This window comes from Heptranchias perlo, chromosome 15 (genome assembly GCF_035084215.1).
Source record: "Heptranchias perlo isolate sHepPer1 chromosome 15, sHepPer1.hap1, whole genome shotgun sequence".
In the NCBI taxonomy this organism is placed as follows: domain Eukaryota; kingdom Metazoa; phylum Chordata; class Chondrichthyes; order Hexanchiformes; family Hexanchidae; genus Heptranchias; species Heptranchias perlo.
The window spans coordinates 33547417-33560553 of NC_090339.1; positions in this window are offsets into that span (position 1 = coordinate 33547417).

The following is a 13137-nucleotide window of genomic DNA, read 5'->3' on the forward strand; positions in this document are numbered from 1 at the left end:
TGTTTAAGATGATTAAAGGATTTGATAGGGTAGATAGAAATAAATTATTTCCTCTGGTGGGAGAATCCAGAACAAGGGGGCATAACCTTAAAATTAGAGCTAGACTGTTCAGGGGTTATGTCAGAAAGCACTTCTTCATGCAAAGGGTAGTGGAAATCTGGAACTCTTTCTCCCCCCATCCCCCCCCAATTGAAAATTCAAAACTGAGATTGATAGATTTTTGTTAGGTAAGGGTATTAAGGGTTATGGAACCAAGGCGGGTAGATGGAGTTAAGGTACAGATCAGCCATGATCTAACTGAATGGCCCACTCCTGTTCCTATGTCCTTAGCGACAGCCTCCATGCTTTTGGATTTTAGCGGCCAGGCAGCCGCTTCCTGCCAATTTTTCAGCCATTATCGTCGGGAATTCAGCATATGGCGTATTAATGAGGCCCGGCCGTTCATATCGGCCAAGCCTCCCTTCTACCACTCCCGGATAGGTCGTCCATTTGCTGCTCCTGCCCAGGAGTAAAAATCAACCCCTAAATGTTTTACACGTAAATGAACTCCCTCTCTCTGGGGGTCACTCTACCTTAAGGCAGCAGCTTATTCCTTGTACCCATTCTAAGGAAATAAATCAGTGGAAAATAGTTAGTAAACTGCTTGAATTATTTTATCACTAAACTTTTCCCAAGCTAGTTTTGATTCTGGTTTCTTTGATTTCACCTCAGAAGCTACTGCAATTCAGACGTCAATGCCACTCCCATCTATTTGGCTTTATTGCAAGCAATGGGGGCACCTTGAGCCTATCAACCCTCAATACTTAGTTCTGCACATTTTGGTAGCACTATGTAAGACTCTCAATATGTGTATCTGCATGTACCATCTGCAAAACACCTTAACTAAAGAAAATGTGTAAACTTTGCCAAATTCAATAATTTAAACAAACCTTCAGTAATCCTAAACTGGCTGGCCATATATGACAAAATCTCACCCCAGTGCTCTCCCCTCTGCTGGGTAGTGCAGCTGTGTGCATGTGGTCATTTTCAGGACTTCTCATACACAATTCAACTGAAATCCATTGCATCACCTACCAGGATACCAGTCTTCAGATGTATGGCACATGCGCCCTGCCTGTTGTAATCTTCTTGAACATGTCCTTGCTTCTCACATCACTTTAATATCCTATATGCAAACCAACGTCTCTCTTGCATGATGCATTTCAAAAGCATCCAATTGGCACTTACTGTATAGGCTCCCACATTGAAAGTGGCTACTATGGGGGGGCGGGGAGGTACTGGAGCGTAGTTGGCACACATGGAAAACATCTCCAACATGGGTCAATGCATTTTGGGGGGTGGGGGGGGAGGTGAGGAAATAATACCCACAGTTCATTTGCTATATTTTGTTTGTTGAAAAGCTTAGCTGTAAATATGGGCAGGAGTTGGATTTGTAAGTACATTGTGATTATTATAAGTTTATATCTGAGTTAATTCTTCCACATTGCAAATAGTTCATGTTTACTATTGGGAGGTAGGCTCATAACTTCAAAAAAAAATAACCAGCTCTGGATCTAAATCTGAGGACAACTAGAACATTGTCAGCAAAGTACAGAACCACTAAACACAGATGGTCCCATAATCTCTAAAGATAAAAGATATTTTTATCTTTTGGATAATAAGAGTCTAAATTGGGTAGAGGAGCAAAGGGATCTAGGGGTAAAAATACACAAATCAGAAAATAGTGATGCAGGTTAATAAGGCCTTCTTTAAAAAAAGCAAACCAAGCACTGGGGTTCATTTCTAGAGGGATAGAATTGAAAAGCAGAGAAGTTATGTTAAACTTGTATGGAACCTTGGTTAGACCACACTTGGAGTACTGTGAACAGTTCTGGTCTCCATATTATAAAAAGAATATAGAGGCATTGGAGAGGGTGCAGAAAAGGTTCACAAGGGTGATACCAGAACTGAGAGGTTATCCTTATCAGGAAAGGCTGAACAGGCCGGGGCACTTTTCGCGAGAGAAGGGTGACCTGATCGAGGTCTTTAAGATAATGTAAGGTTTGATAGAGTAGATGTAGAGAAAATATTTCCACTTGTGGGGGAGTCCAAAACTAGAGGTCATCAATATAAGGTAGTCACTAATAAATCCAATAGGGAATTCAGAAGAAACTTCTTTACCCAAAGAGTGGTAAGAACGTGGAACACGCTACCACAAGGATTACTTGAGGCAAACGGTATAGATGGGTTTAAGGGGAAGCTAGACACGCATATGAGGGAGAAAGGAATAGAAGGATATGCTGACAGGGTTAGATAAAGAGGGTTGGGAGGAGGCTCGTGTGGAGCATAAATGCCAGCATAGACAAGTTGTGCCGAATGGCCTGTTTCTGTGCTGTCGACTCAATGGGCTCAATTTTCAAACAGAGCCGGGAAGGGGGCAGGGGGGGTCAAATTGAGGTTTTGACGTAAGGACATCTTTTATTTTTTTGTTGTCTGTTTCCCATCTGACTGATCGGCTGATTGACAGGCTGGTCTCAGTCGGACAGGAGTCCAGCCAGGGAGAGGATGTATGCAGGTAAGTCTTCGTTTGTATGGATGGTGGGGACGGGGGGGCATAGGTGGGCACAGGGGTTGCGAGTCATGGGGGATGGGATCGGGGGTCAGTCACGGGGGGGGCGGGATTGGGGGGTCATCGTGGAGGTCCACGATCATTGAGGCAGGGGATCGGAGGATCGGGGTCGGGGTTTGGAGGATCGGGGTTGGGGTCGGGGGGCCCACGATCTGGGGGGTGGGGTCTGCGTTCAGGGCGGGGAGGGGGGAGGTCAGTGCAAGTAGGCTTGTTGGGCCGGGGGAAGCACTCCTGCTTCTCCGGGCAACAGAAGGCCTGGGAATCCCCGCCCCCAACCCCCCTTGAGTTGAAATCAGGAATTAATTATAAAAGGAGGCCTGAAGCCTCCTTGAAAGGTATTAAGGCCTGACCCGCCTCCTGGGAGCGGGATGGCCGCCTGCCCCTCGTCCAGCCCCCATGAAATCTGGAAATGGGCGGGTCTGAAATGGTGGCAATTTTCAATACCCCCCTGCCCCCAACCAACCCGTTTCTTTACTTTTAAAATCGAGCCGAATGTAACTATGTAATTTTTTAATTCAACATGGAAGCATTTCCTGTTTGTTAACTAGCCTACCAGCTGTGCAGTCAGTAACCTGGGAAGAACATGTCAAATGACTTCAGAAATGGGAATGCTGTAATTTGGGGGAGGAGTGGAATTTTCCCTCATTGACTGACTGAGGTAGTAATATTGTAAAGAGCAAAGAGGGGAAGGAATTTCTGAAATGTGTTCAGGAGAACTTTCTTGATCACTATGTTTCCAGCCCAACGAGGAAGGAGGCATTGCTGGATTTGGTTCTGGGGAATGAAGTGGAGCAAGTGTCAATGGTGGAACATTTAGAGAACAGTGATCATAAGGTTTAGATTACTTATGGAAAAGGACAAGGAGCAATCTAGAGTGAAAATACTTAATTGGAGAAGGGCCAATTTCAGTGGGTTGAGAACGGATCTGACCCGGGTAAATCGGAATCAAAGATTGGCAAGCAAAACTGTATTCGAACAATTGGTGATCTTTAAAGAGGAGATGGTTCGGGTACAATCTAGATACATTCCCACGAGGGAAAAGGTAGGGCAACCAAAGCCAGAGATCCCTGGATGACGAAAGAGATAGAGTAAGATGAAGCAGAAAAAGGGGGTGTATGACAGATGTCAGATTGATAATACAAGTGAGAACCAGGCTGAATATAGAAAGTGCAAGGGAGAAGTGAAAAAGGAAATAAGAGAGAGTATGAGAATAGACTGGCAGCTAACAAAAGGGAATCTAAAAGTCTTCTATAGGCATATAAATAGTAAACGGGTAGTAAGAGGAGGGGTGGGGCTAACTGGGGACCAAAAGGGAGATCTACGCATGGAGGCAGAGGGCATGGCTGAGGTGCTAAGTTATACTTCACCTCTGTCTTTACCAAAGAAGAAGACGCTGCCAAAGTCACAGTAAAATGGGAGGTAGTTGAGATACTGGATGGGGTGAAAATTGATCAAAAGGTGGTACTAGAAAGGCTGGCTATGCTTAAAGTAGATAAGTCACCCGGTCCGGATGGAATGCATCCTAGCTTGCTGAGGGAAGTAAGGGTGGAAATTGCAGAGGTGCTGACCATAATTTTCCAATCCTCCTTAGATATGGGAGTGTTGCCAGAGGACTGGAGAATTACAAATATTACACCCTTGTTCAAAATGGGGTGTAAGGATAAAACCGGCAACTACAGGCCAGTCCATTTAACTTCGGTGGTGGGGAAGCTTTTAGAAACGATAATCCGGGACAAAATTAATAGTCACTTGGACGAGTGTGGATTAATAAAGGAAAGCCAGCACGGATTTGATAAAAGCAAATCGTGTTTAACTAACTTAAGTTTTTTGATGAGGTCAGAGAGGGTTGATGAGGGCAATGTGCTTGATGTGTATATGGACTTTCAAAAGGTGTTTGATAAAGTGCCACATAATAGGCTTGTCAGCAAAATTGAAGCCCATGGAATAAAAGGGGCAGTGTCAGCATGGATACAAAATTGGCTAAGTGACAGGAAACTGTGTAGTGGTGAACGGTTGTTTCTCAGATTGGAGGAAAGTATACAGTAGTGTTCCCCAGGGGTTGGTACTAGGACCGCTGCTTTTTTTGGTGTATATTAATGACTTGGACTTCGGTGTACAGGGCACAATTTCAAAATTTGCAGCTGACACAAAACTTGGAAGAGTAGTGAAGAGCGGAGAGGATAGTGATAGACTTCAAGAGGACATAGACAGGCTGGTGGAATGGGCGGACACATGGCAGATGACATTTAATGCAGAGAAGTGGGAAGTGATGCATTTTGGCAGGAAGAACAAGGAGAGGCAATATAAACTAAATATACAATTCTAAAGGGGGTGCAGGAACAGAGATACCTGGGGGTATATGTGCACAAATCTTTGAAGGTGGCAGGACAGGTTGAGAAAGCGATTTTTTTAAAAAGCATACGGGATCCTGGGCTTTCTAAATAGAGTACAAAAGCAAGGAAGTTATCTTCAACCTTTATAAAACACTGTTTCGGGTACAACTGGAGTACTGTGTCCAATTCTGGGCACCGTACTTTAGGAAGGATATGAAGGCCTTAGAGAGGGTGCAGAAAAGATTTACTAGAATGATTCCAGGGATGAGAGACTTCAGTTACGTAGATAGACTGGAGAAGCTGGGGCTTTTCTCCTTCAAAGCAGAGAAGGTTGAGAGGAGATTTGATAGAAGTGTTTAAAATCATGAAGGGTTTAGATAAAGTAAATAAAGAGAAACTGTTCCCATTGGCGGAAGGGTCGAGAACCAGAGGACACAGATTTAAGGTAACTGGCAAAAGAACCAAAGGTGACGTGAGGAGACACTTTTTTACACAGCGAGTAGTTATGATCTGGAATGCGCTGCCTGGAAGGGTGGTGGATGCAGATTCAATCATGGCTTTCAAAAAGGAATTGGATAAATATTTAAAGAGAAAAAAATTGCAGGGCTACGGGGAAAGAGCAGGGGAATGGGACCAACTGGATTGCTCTTACAAAGATCCAGCACAGACTCGACGGGCCGAATGGCCTCTTTTTATGTTGTAATGATTCTAACAGCAAATAAAAACTAGCTATAATGCAGACTTCCCCAATTTTTCCCTTGTTGTCCTAATACAACCTGCCAAACTGGACTGGAAACAAAACTTCTCCAGGGGCATTATAAATATAAGCCTCTAATCCACTAATGCAATTTGTGCTTCAGCAGAGTACAAATGATCCTGCCTGTTTTTTCTTTATCTCTCAACTCAAAACCAGTGATATGAATTGATCTGTTACTCAAGTGCTCTGAGGAGTGGTCTAGACTAATCGTCCATTGGACAAGTAAATTTGAAACGTCAGTTGATAATAAATGAGCCCCTCTGGTTGCATTTTTACTTAAGAGATGCAGAACTGGATCTATTTTTAATAGACATCAAAATCTGTCCTATCTACCTGGTATCCGAATTACACAATATCTGAATTAGTACTACAGTGCTAGGTTGTAAAGCTTGGGGAATAGGGTGGCACACTGGGTTAATGCACTTTCACCTCTGGCAGCTGGGCTAGAATACAACTAAATTTCTCTCTCCCCAATGTCCTAAATAACATGAATTAGGGCAACCACTTTCTAGTACCTAGTAGCACAAGGCTACAACTCAGAACTGATTATAATCTGACATTAATTGCTATTACCTTGGCTATGCTATCTATAATGGCTACAACAATGGCTGGTGTGGAAAATGGAAATGCCACCTTTAAATAGTGATGGATGCTCTCCTGAGATTGGACTAAGGCATATTGTTAGATCACAGTTAAGGCCACTGCACAAGTGTTATACCGTATACCTGGCCTGGGACTGTTTAGTGAATTTTTAAGAGCTCTTGATGCTGATTCTAGGTGACAAATGTGGAAAATTATTCCATTCGCCAGCTCTGATAAGCTGTCACCTTAGTGTGCACAAACAATCACCAAAAGAAAGTTTGTAAAGTGGATCCCATGCTAATAACAAGAAGAGCAGAGTTCAAGAAGCAAGAAATAAATCTAACAAGTTGTGGGGCTCACCTGCACAATTTCTGAGAGAGAATTAGGTGAAAGGACATGCCCAGTATGCAAGATAAAAAGTCAACTCTGTGTCAGAGTCTGTAAATGGCCTTCTTTTATAATGACAGTAGCTTTAAAAACTGTTCTTGCTTTTACCAGCAAAGCACAATGAAGTTGCCTTAAGTGGAAATGACTACATGCAAATCGCGGTCCTATGAAATTCTGGTAGGGAAGTGGAACGGTGGAATGGTAACTTGGCTCGGCAGTTAAAATCATTGCAGCCTAATAGTGCTACCGAAACCCACTGGGAGTTAAACTCAACCAACATTCTTCCCGTTGCATTGCGAACTATTTCAGTGTTGTGTTCCTCTTACCATAGAGCCGTAGAGGATGTATGCATGGAAGGAGGCCATTCAGCTTATCGTCCCTGTGCTGGTTGTTTGATAGAGCAATCCAAAACTAATTCTACTGCCCTACTCTCTCCCCATAACCCTGCATCTTGCTCTGCTTCAAATATTTATCCACTTTTCCATTAAAAGATGCAATAGTCTCCCAACCCCAGATATCTTGTGGCTATCCTCCATACAAGCACATTTATTCTCATTTACAACTCTTATACAGTGCTTTCCTGGCTGGCCTCTCATCTTCCACTCTCCAGAAACTTGAGTTCATCCAAAACTCTGCTACCTGTATCAAGTCCAAGTTCACCCATCACCCCTGTTATTGTTGACCTACATTGGCTCCCGGTCGACCAACGCCTCAATTTTAAAATTCTCATCCTTGTATTCAAATCCCTCCATGGCCTCACCCCTCCCTATCTCTGTAACCTCCTTCAGCCTTACAACCTTCCAAGAACTCTGCGTTCCTTCAACTCTGGACTCTTGTGCATCCCCCATCCCTTTGCCCCATCATTGGCGACCGTGCCTTCAGCTGTCTAGGCCCTAAACTCTGGAATTCCCTCCCTAAATCTCTCCTCCTTTTAAGATGCTCATTAAAACCTACCTTTTTAACCAAGCTTTTAGTTATGCATCCTAATATCTCCTTTGGCTCAGTTTCAATTTTTGTCTGATTACGTTTCTGGGACGTTTTACTATGTTAAAGGTGCTATATAAATGCACGTTGTTGTTGAATGAACTGTTCCGGTCACTGTCTGTAGGAGCATTGTAAATACTTTCAAAAAACTTGTTTAGGATTATACTACATATAGCAACCAGAGAAATTCTCCTTCCCAGTTCTTTCATTAAATAAAGCTTTATTTCTGTGTTGGATTTGCTTACTAAAATTTCATTCAGGCAGAAAATAATGTGTGTTAAAAGTGGCAAAGCATCTGTGAAATAGCTTCATGCAGAAAAAATACATTACATGAGAAAATGAAGATATTTAGTTCTAAATTAAATTTGCAGCCCTGCTTTTGGGTTGGCTACTTCTCATACTGATAAAGCTATTCCATATCTGTACAGGAATCTTTTTATTTATATTTTCACATTAAACAGAAAGTTTGGGATCAATACTAGGAATTAATAGAGAAAGGATACAAATGATTTCTGTTTGAATTTTTGATCTTTCATATTTTCTCATTGCCGTCTCCCAGCAGTACCTAAAAACATTATCTTGCTATGCACAACCATACTTAGAAACACAAAACAAGCATGAAATTGACTTGTCATTCCAGCTGACAAAAAAGTATTACTAAAGATTTTCCAACCTGTTTTAACATTTCTCTGTATAATTTGTCTCTGTTTACAGTAACATTGTGTTGGATATACAAGCTTACTTATAATTACTTGAAAACAACTTATAAGTATCTGAAAAAGCAACATTACAAGAGGGACTTATCAACCAATCATGCAACTTGGTAAAACTAATTGCTTGTTAACAAGAGCAGTCTTTGAATTTGGTCTCTTCTGAGACAAATTTATATTCCAGAGACACAAGGTGGAGAGAGGGGGGGGGGGGGGGGGATAATTTTAACTTCCCAGGATGGGTGGGGTTGGGAGAGGGGTTAAAATGATATGAATAAAGGCTTAGTGCTCACAGGTGCTTTCTCAGAACAGATAAATCGGTTTGCTGAGAGGTCTTGTGGTGACAGATATATTGGAGAAGTTTGGAGCTTTTCAAACAGAGAAAATCAGGATAGATGGTGCCATGGCTGCTTTAGATTGTCTCCCTTGTTTAAAGTCCAATCACCACACACGGCAGCAAAGTCGTGCCGCGGGAGAGCAATAGAGGGGCTGAGATCGCAGGGTGCACAGGCGAGAGGCTCAGTTTCCTTGACCTCTCTGAAGAGCTGTGCTTCTGGAGGCTCAGATTGACACATCAGGTGGTCGCAGACATCTGCAGCCTCCTAAAGAAGAGCTGCTCCCTGATGGACCTGGTGAACACGTATTGCTAATCCCTGTGAAAGTCACCACGTCCTTCACTTTCTTTGCCTTTGGCTCCTTCCAGTGTGCCACCAGAGACATATTGAGGGTCTTCCACTTGGCTGCACAAAAATGCATAAGGCAGGTGATGAATGGGTTGTTTGCCAGGGAGTCCACTTATGTCAACTTCCCCTGCGACGACAATAGCCATAATGAGCGAGCACTTGGATTCGCATCTCTGGCTGGCTTCCCACAGGTACAGAGTGCCATGGATTGCACACAGGTGGCAATCCAAGGACCACCAGATCAGCCAAGAGTATTCATCAACCACAAGCGATTTGATTCCATCAATGTGCAGCTGGTGTGGAACCACAAGAAAAGATTCTTTCAGGTCTGCGCCAGATTCCTGGGAGCTGCAATGATGCTTTCATCCTGCGACAGTCCAACATCCCCGACCTGTTCGTACCTGGAAGCAGACTCAAGGGGTGACTGTTAGGAGTAAAAAGCTATCCGCTTCAAATTTGGCTGATGACACCTGTGAGGAACCCCACCAATGAAGCCCAAGAACAGTACAGTGAGAGCCATATGACTGCCAGATGTGTCATCGAACAAGCCGTCAGCATGCTCAAGATGCTTTTCAGGTGCCTGGATAGACTGGAGGCACCCTTCAAGTACTCACCAGCGAGGGTATCTAGAATTATCGTGGTGTGCTGTGTTCTGCACCACATTGTGCAACAGCGAGGATTAGAGGTAGAGGAGGAAGAAGGCGCTCATCACTCATCTTCATTGGATTCGTCATCAGATGAAGAGGAGGAGGAGGAAGATAAAGATTGGGCACCCAACACCAGACCAGCCACTCACATTGTTGCTCGGAATGCCCTAATAGCTCGAAGGTTCAGTTAGTAACTCACACTGGACCAAAGTAACTATCACAGCCCCCTCCCCCCAACCCCTCACACAAAGCAGTCCTCTAACCAACCATCCACCCATTGCACATCCCCCAATTGGCCCCTTCAATTCATGTATCCACTTTCATCACCAAGCAACTGAAAAGGGTGCAAATTAATAAATTTTATGTGAGGTAATAACAAAAGGAAACTTAATAACATAACATTTTCACAAACGCCCATGTGTATACCCTTGGTAAATTAAAATTTCATCTTTTTTGTTTGCCTACTGCTTCTACGTGGCTTCAGCAGAGGTAGAGGCAGGCTGCCCAAGTCCCTGGTCTGACTGCTGAGATGCTCTGGGTGTTGGAGCCTGTGAGGGCCTCGCAAAAGACTGCTCCACCTGCACCTGCACAGGGGCAGACTCAGCCATCAGGAGATGAGGCATCATTTTGGTTACTGGTTGGGGGTTTGGGGGGTGGGGGAGATCAACGGGTGAGACTTGGGAGTGCTTTGAGTACAGTTCCCACTTCCATGTCCCCTTCCACCATCATTGCTCTCCTGGGCCAGCGGCACATCACTCCTGCCACTCTGCTGGAGAGCAGCTTGGTGCAGATTAGTGGCACCGCATAAAGCCTTGGAAAAGGCTTTATGCTGTGGTCATGGACTGGTTTGATTGCCACGATTGAAGTTTCACAGAGGCGGTCACTCTCTCTATGGCAGACATTCTCGCAATAGCCAGCGACATCAATCCATAAATGTTGGAGCTGGACTCCTCCATCCTCTCTGCTATTGTGGAGAGGATGGAGGAGTCCATCCTCTCCACAATTTGCGAGGTCTGCCAGTACCTCGCAAATTTTCTGCTGTCTCTCTATAATTCTCCTTTTTCTCAATGGTCTCTGGGGTTCAGCATCTGTGTCCAGCTGAGCAGAGCTTGGAGAGGAGTGTGCCCCCCAAAGCGGACTCTCCACAGCTGTCCCTGCCACCAGTGTATGCTCGTGCTCACTTGTGAACTATGAATCACCAGGTGAAAACCCAACGAGCTGTCTAACTGGACCCACCAAAGTGCAAGTATTTCCGCTGGTGCCTGATAGTACGTGCTGTGACTGTGCATCCTCAGAAGGAATCAGCTCCTCTGAGGATTCGTCCTCTGGAAAATCGACAGACTGCTGCGACTTCTGCTCTATGCGTGGAGTCCCTGGAGGAGAGAAATTAGTATTGGGAATGTAACAATGTTGCCACTCAGCATAATTACGCTTATCATATTTCACTCGTTGCTGAAATCAAGTCAACATGACTAAGTCTTGTTTGAGATGTGGGTCAGAGATATTTAAATCTGTCACCAGGCAGCTGCGAGTCTCTCCATCTCCATCTTAAATGGTCAGGGAAGCAGAGATGCCACTGATCTCCATTGCTGCATCTGTCAGCTGCACAGCCTGTGGCGGATCACCTTCAGTCCTCCCCTGCTCCCTTCTGTTTTGTGCTCTCTTCTCCTGCAACAGGGGAAAGAAGAGACCCCATGGGTGACTGTAAGGCATGTGTTCACCCGATGGATGCAGTGCATTGGGTGAGGATGACTATCAGGCAGATGTATCACATTGCATAAGGATTGGGGTGAGTGACAGTGGTGGATTGATTAATGTGGAGGTGGGGAAGTGCATAGAAAGTGAACAATGGGTGCTCTTGAAACTTGAGTGGGTGTGAGGAGTGATGTGATGAAGTAGGCTTGACAAGACAGAGTGAGGGGGTGGTGTTGTACACCACGGGATGTAGGTAAATCTGCAACTGTACTCACCTTTCCTGACCTGATTAGGTCATTGAAATGCTTCCTGCACTGAATCCAGGAACGGGCCACAATGCTCCTGCTGCTGACCTCCTCAGCCACATCCAATCATGCCTTCTTCGTGACAGCAGCAGGTTTCTTCCTCCTGTTGCTTGGAAAGATTATTTCCTTCCTGCTCCTCACTGCACCCAGCAGTACATCAAGTGATGTGCCGTAAACTGAGGTGCAGCCATTGACCATTCAGAATCCATTTTCAAACTTTGTCGTCTCTGTGTATAAACTTCTAACTCCTCTAAATTCCATCTTTGGATTGGCCTTTTAAATGGTCGAGTTGAGATCGCGTCATGTGGGTCACATCATGCCTGTTGTCACACATTGGACACACGAAACCCAGAAGTAAAATTATAGTTAGGCAGCCATGTTGAAATCGGACATTCTGATGCACCAAAACTTCTTCCACGCACCAAAACTTCTTCCAGGTTTAGCGCCCGCTATCGCCGCCACCCACCCCCCATGTACTTTCGGAATTTCCCCTTAAATGTGTCTATGCTATTGGCCTCAACCACTCCATGTGGTAGCGAATTCCACATTCTCACCAGTCTCTGAGTAAAGAAGTTGCTCCTGAATTCCTTATTCCTGAACACCTTCTCTACATCTAACCTGTTGAACCCCTTCGTAATTTTAAAGACCTCTATCAGGTCTCCTCTCAGTCTTCTCTTTTCTAGAGAAAGGAGTCACTGCCCGTTCAGTCTTTCCTGATAGTTCTACCCTTTCAGTTCCGGTATCGTCCTTGTAAACCTTTTTTGCACTTTCTCCAGTGCTTCTGTATCCTTTTCTTAATCTGGAGACCAGAGTAGTGCGCAGTACTCCAAGTGTGGTACTAACCAAGGTTCTATATAAGTTTAACATAACTTCTCTGCTTTTGAATTCTCTTTCTCTGGAAATGAACCCCAGTGCTTTGTTGGCATTTTTCATGTCTTTTTTAACCTGCGTTGCTACTTTTAATGATTTGTGAATCTGTACCCCTAGATCGCTTTGTGCCTCTACCCCATTTAGACTCTTATTTTCCAAGGAGTAGGTGGCCTTATTCCTCCTGCCAAAATGCACCACCTCACACTTGTCTATATTGAAATTCATTTGCTATTTACACGCCCATTCTATAAGGTTGTTAACGTCTTCTTGTATTTTGTCGCAGTCTTCCACAGTATTAACTACAGCCCCCAATTTGGTGTCATCCGCAAATTTTGATATAGTACTTCCGATTCTCTAGTCCAAATTATTTATGTAAATGGTGAACAACAGTGGTCCCAGTACCGATCCCTGTGGAACACCACTTCCCACCATCTGCCAGTCTAAGTAAGTACCTTTAACCCCTACTCTCTGTTTTCTGTGTTGTAGCCAGTTTGCGATCCATCCTGCTACTTGTCCCCTGACTGCACATGCTCTGACCTTAGTCTACTCTGTGGTACCGCATTGAAGGCCTTTTGA